We start from the raw sequence: 6,261 nt of genomic DNA on the forward strand, positions 1-6,261 counted from the left end.
CGTCTTTCGAAATATATTACCTAGTGGGCTGAGCTTTCCCCTGCCTTATTTAGCCAAACTATCTAGGAAAGCATGAGATTAGTACTCCTCATCAAGGCTTACCAAGTCAATGGACACATCAAGGTGAATCTCGATCCTCTTGGGTTGTCCTCTTAGCATGTATGAATAGACATGGACCCTCGCCTTCATGGCTTCATGAAGGCTCACCTACACAATGAGTTCTTCCTCAGTGCGTGGTTGATAGCTGGGCTCCTATCGGAAAATCATCCCATTCAAACACTGAGGGCCATAATAAACCATAGTTACCAAATTTGATTTTGAATACGAATTCGTATTCGATTTGATACGAGAAAAAATCGATTATGTAAAATTCAATATGGGAAAAATTCGACAATACACATCTTAAAAATATTAATATATTATTATTTTTTTTCAAAATTTTGAAATTAATATGAATCTTTCCTCATTAGAATGTATGTTTATTTATTTCCAACATTAACTTTTTGTTGTTGTTGTCTAATTGAAGATGATCCAGAAATAATGAAAGACAAAATGCATTAAATTTATTAGTATTGTAAATTAGGAAAATATGTAGATAAAATCCTATAACATAAATAGCAAAAACTAGCTTAAAGAATGAAATATTGAATACTAAAAATAAAGTTAAGTGATGAGAAATTACAAAAAAAAACTTATATGTCATGCTTTAGGATCCAAATTTATTCAATCTTTGTAATGGATAACTAAAATTGAACCCATTTAATTAAATTTCGTACCAACAATTAAGTAACCATACATGTCCCAATTTACTAATAACTTTTATCAAAAAAAAATATAAAAGCCAAAAAATAAATAATTTTTTTTATAAATTTTAAATATAAAATTTACTTTCTCTATGTTTTTAATACTAAACTTACTATTTTTATAACTGCAATTTTTTAAATATAAAATCTCTATAACATTTTTTAATATATAAATTAACTTTTTTACTTTCTAATATAGAATGTTAGGTTTAAATTAATAACCAAAAAAATGCAAATCTGACACTGATAAATGACACGTGATCTTTATAACATTTTTTAATATTTAAAGTATCATTTTTTTGTACTTTCTAATATATGACGTTTATTTTAAATTAATAACGAAAAAAATGTAAATCTCAAAGTGGTGAATGACACGTGGAATGAAGGTTTATGTATTTATTGTGCCATGGCTGGATGCTAATTGATGAGGGGAGATTCATAAACAGTATCGGAGTACCGTGATGTGTGATGTCTTTTTAGTCTAGATAGTGGTGGTGGTTAACCTCTACTGAAACCAAAATTGATTAAAACAGGAGAACCACACGCATTGTCACTTTAAATGATTCCTCGTTCTTCATAGTGGCAATGGGTTTGAACCGGAGAACCAGGCACACTGTAACTTTAAATCATTACATAAATGAAAGATTTCATACCGTATTAAAATGTATCATGACGTGAACCGAACCATATCCCCCGAATTTTTTAGCCTTTTGGACCGAACTTGGTAACTAGGTAATAAACCACATGGACCAAGCTTGTTGTGGTACCATAGGGTGCGATTACCTGCACATAAATGTTAGTGGTTGTAGGATAAAATGGAGCAGTTGGTTCTCGGTACGTATAATGCAAGTCGTCGGCCGGTTATTTTAGAGAGGTTGATTTGGAATGCACCGTTTGAGAACTTTTTGGCCACTAAATGGACCACCGCAAAACGATTTCGTCTTTGATTCTGAGTATGAAGGAGATAATTGACAGATCGACAGATTTGGCGGCTGAGAGTATAGTTATCGACTTGTCTCACAAAGGTAGGTTGAATGTACAGGTGAATGTGGTAAGGAACCCGTTGTGATATATTTTCAGTGAATTTAGCAGTGGGATTAAACGAGTCGGTGACGAAACCGGGCGGTATACTGGCCCAAGGGATGAAAAATACCACCTTGGGACTTCTTATGACCAACTAAAGCATGGTGGTAAGCATATTAATCTCTCTTGTTGCCAACCATAGCCATATCGAGGTAGTGCATATTATCATGATAGGAAAACTAGGGAAAAACGATATTATTTCACCGACAAGGATCTAATGAAGAATATGGGATTTTTGATGCATGGATATAGGTGTTAACTCGACAAGGGGTGGTTTACAAGACTTTGCATCTCGATGCTTTTCTAAACTACACTACTGGCAAGACCCTTCATATTGTGATTAATAATCAAGTTGCTTTTAGTATTGATCTTGAATCTAGCATATCCTCGCAATATTGTATCAATGCCACAAAGTCTTTGAGTCTGCCCATTTTCCATGCGAATAAAGATGATGTTGAAGCTGTCGTGCATGCATGCGAAATTGCACAAAATGGTGGAAAACCTTCCAGTCTGATGTCGTTGTTGTTATTGTTTGTTATCGCAGGTTTGGGCATAATGAGATTGAAAAACCATCTTTCACTCAACCGAAGATGTATTCCATCCACCCACTCTAGATAGTTATGAAAATAAGTTCATGTTTCGCCTGTTTACCCATTTCCTTTTTGTTATATTTCCATTAAGAGACAGAGAATTAAGAGACAAGGAGGAAACTATAGGTATTCTATGTCAAAGACCTTGAATGTTGTACAAATAAAGCATTCATCTCGTGATCTCATGCTAGCTTTAAGAGCATAAAAAATAGGAGTAGAACCAGCATCAACTTATATGGCTTATTTAGAAAGGGTGTTATGCTTAAGCATAGTAGAGGCATTTGGATTTCTTGATAGAATTAATGCAATGGGTCCTGGGAGAATTTACAAAGATAAGCCACTAAATCTCTACCAAGCGGATCCACAAGCGAATTATCTCAATATGGTTATGGGTCAACAAGGAAAAACTCTTGCCACCGAGGTCCATTTGCTAGGCCACACAGTGTCAACATAGCAGTTGGCCTACAAGAATTATAGGGTATTTCTATCCTATATTTGTTCATCATGATTATGGGTCAACCACACAAAATCATTTCCACAAAAGTCCATTTTCCAGGCCACACACTGTTAGCATCACTGTTGGCCCACAAGCATTATAGGGTATCTCTATCCTTGGATCTCCGTTCATCATGGTTAAGGGTCATCCACAAACCCATGGTTATAGGTCAACCACAGAAAACCATTGTCTTCAATAACACTTAGTTTTGGGTCATCCAAAAACCAAAAGTTATGCTCTTATTCAACAGAGACTTCTGCGAAGGGGACTTCACGCAATGCAGACCATTACTTCTTAAGGGGCGAGGATTGTTCTAATTGGAAAGTGGCATCCACCCATGGTATTGACCGATGGTATTTACCCATGGTATCCACCTATGGTATCTACCTATGGTATTGTAACTTAAAAAGACTATAAATAACAAGCCTCATTTTGTAAAAGGACACATGGGTCCTCCACAATGTAGCAACCAAAATATTCTTTCATTTAATAAAAATTTATTAAATGGTTAATGGTTATCTTCCTTATGTATTCACTCTTGGTAGATTGAATATTTTTTTTGTTTCTTTCATTGTTCAATGTTCAAGTCTCCTATATTGTGGCCGCTCCCAAGATTCATATCAACCATGAATATTTTGAGCTAGTGAAGACATGCCATATTTGGATTGATGATAGTTGAAGTTGTTGAGGTTTGATTTTATAAGAATTTGCTTGCTGGTGTATAATAGTGAAGGTATGTCTGCTGAGAGTATTGCTATGTTGTTGACGACACAAGATGTGTGTTATTGATTACTTAGTGCATGGTGAGACTGATTACTAGATGTTCAAAATTATTGTTTATTGTTGATGATAGAAGTGAGTGTTGCTGATCAATGAAGAGATTTGATGAAGGAATAGTTTGTATTATTATTGATTTTTTTCTAAAGGGAGTGGATCCAATTTGAAAATGGATGAAAAGAAGGTCCACAATTTTTTTGGAGTAAATGCCACCAGCTAGTTGGTGCAAGTGAACTTATTTGAGGGAGTAGGTGATTCCTTTTTGTTGGTCCCAAAGAAATAGTGAAGGGAGTGGATGCTTCCAGCTAGTGGATGCCAAAAAAATAATGAAGGGAGTGGGTGCTTCCTATAGGTGTGTGCCAGTGAAACAGCTCAAGGGCGTGGGTGCTTCCTGCTAGTGGGTGCCAATGAAACTGTGAAGGGAGTTGGTGGTTCCTATTGGTGGGTGTCAACAAAATATTGTAAAGGGAGTATGTGCTTCCAACTAGTTGGTGCGAGTGAAATTATGTAAGTACTAAAGAAAAGAAGAAAAAGAATGGTGGTTTTATTCCTTTATGGGTTTTCACCTTGTATTTATGTCATATGTGCTTCATATTTATGATGTTATTGTTTGTTTTATGGTTCTACTCATATAACAGATCACTGACAAATTGAAAGTATAAAGTTATAATAATTGTTGAATTGAGGCTTTTGTGATCCATATTAGGTTTAAGCGAGATTTTTCGGCATAAATCACAAGATATTTCATTTGTTGACGCGTTTCGAACCAACAAGTGTGGTTCATCGTTAGGACAAGTTGAATGAACAGATCCGGCTAAGCATGATAAATAGATAAAGTAGAAACTCCAATGGCTATGACCAAGTAACGGCTATATTTACAATGGATAGATTTGACAGGATTAGGGGAATAACCAAAATTTAAATAAAAATTAACTAGGGTGGTTAAATTCTTAAAAGTAAATGGGCCCTTTTTTAAACACTTATAAATATATCTAAAAAATAATCATAACCTAAAATAATTTACATAACTAGTTAGTTATCAAAGTTGGTATATCTAAAAAGATAGAATAACTAATGGTTAATTATAAATATCTAGATATATAAGTCAAAGGGACTATTCCATCCATTAATGAATATTAAAATAATTATAAACTAAATCAATTTTAATAATAGTTAAATAAAGAAGTTATCCAAATAAAGAGTAATAGGGTAATTTAAAATTATGATGTTATATATATATATATATATATATATAAACTAAATTAATTAAAATAAATAGTAAGATATTCAAGTTATTAAATCTAAATATTTAGAGTAGTTAATTATAAAGGTTATACATATTAGGGTATAAATAGTAAGTTATATTATTAATTACATTTATAAAATAAAAATTAACTCAATGGTTTAGTTAAATAAAAATTAGAGTAGTCTAAGGGTTTTAATAATAATAATAATAATAATAATAATAATATTTTTAAAAAGAGAGAGATTAAATTAGATAAATAAATAAATCAAGGAACAAAGGTTGAAAAATAAAATAAAATAAAAAAATTCCTAGAAGACCATAGGAAAAAACAAACTAAAGGGAAGGGAAGGCAGGAAGACCACCACTAGGAGGAGAGGGCTAGGTCCAGTGACAACTGATCTTCCAGCAATTATTGAAATATTGATTCACCGAGTCGTAGTATTTCACCCCCCTCTCTATATATATATCTCCTTTTAACCAAAAAAATTATTCTGATGTTTTTTTTAATATAGATATATTTTTAGGTTTTATTTCTTTTATTATTTATTTATATAAGTTTTTTAAATTAATATATATTTTTTCAAATAAATTATTAAAGTTCACAACATTTTAGTTTTATTTATTTCTTTGCTTAGATTTGATTTTTCAAACTAGCTTAATTTCTTTTGATTTAATCTCTCTTTCTTTTTTAAATTAGGTTAGTTATATATAGATATATATATATATATATATATATATATATATATATATATATATATATATATATATATTACATTTTTCATGATTTTGTGTACATTAATGACAATTTTATAAACCATAGTTAAAAAGTACTGTAATTTTAGTGTTTCATTGAAAGTAGTTCAAGCCGTCAAAAGAGCTATACTTTTAGCCTAAAAAAATGCCCTTGGTAGAATTATACATTGATTTAGGTGTTGATTTTGAAATTTCTTCTAGTCATGATATGTGGTTTATAATGCCATGGTTGGAAAATGTTGAAATTTTAAGGTTTTTTATACTCATGATGTTTGGTTTTCGTTTCAAGGTTGAAAAATGATAGAATTTTAAAGTTTCTCGGAGTCATGCTATTTGACCTTTCACATCAAGGTTGAAAATTGTTGAAATTTTAGGATTTTCCATGATCATGATTTTGGTTTTAATGTTATGGATGGAAAATGTTGGAATTTAAAACCTAAAAAAAAGGTGATGCAACATCACCACTTTTTGATTTCATGGTGTTTTTTCATGTTTTTTGTGCAAAATGAGGAT

General features: G+C 31.8%; 1 pseudogene; it reads left to right on the top strand.

Annotated features, from left to right (window-relative positions):
* Positions 1-1,618: 1,618 nt before the first annotated feature.
* On the top strand, positions 1,619-2,500 carry LOC149142252 (uncharacterized; annotated as a pseudogene).
* The last annotated feature ends 3,761 nt before the right edge of the window (positions 2,501-6,261 follow it).

This window comes from Pinus tabuliformis, chromosome X (genome assembly GCF_031772625.1).
Source record: "Pinus tabuliformis cultivar Carrire ecotype Pingquan chromosome X, CPIR1, whole genome shotgun sequence".
NCBI lineage: Eukaryota > Viridiplantae > Streptophyta > Pinopsida > Pinales > Pinaceae > Pinus > Pinus tabuliformis.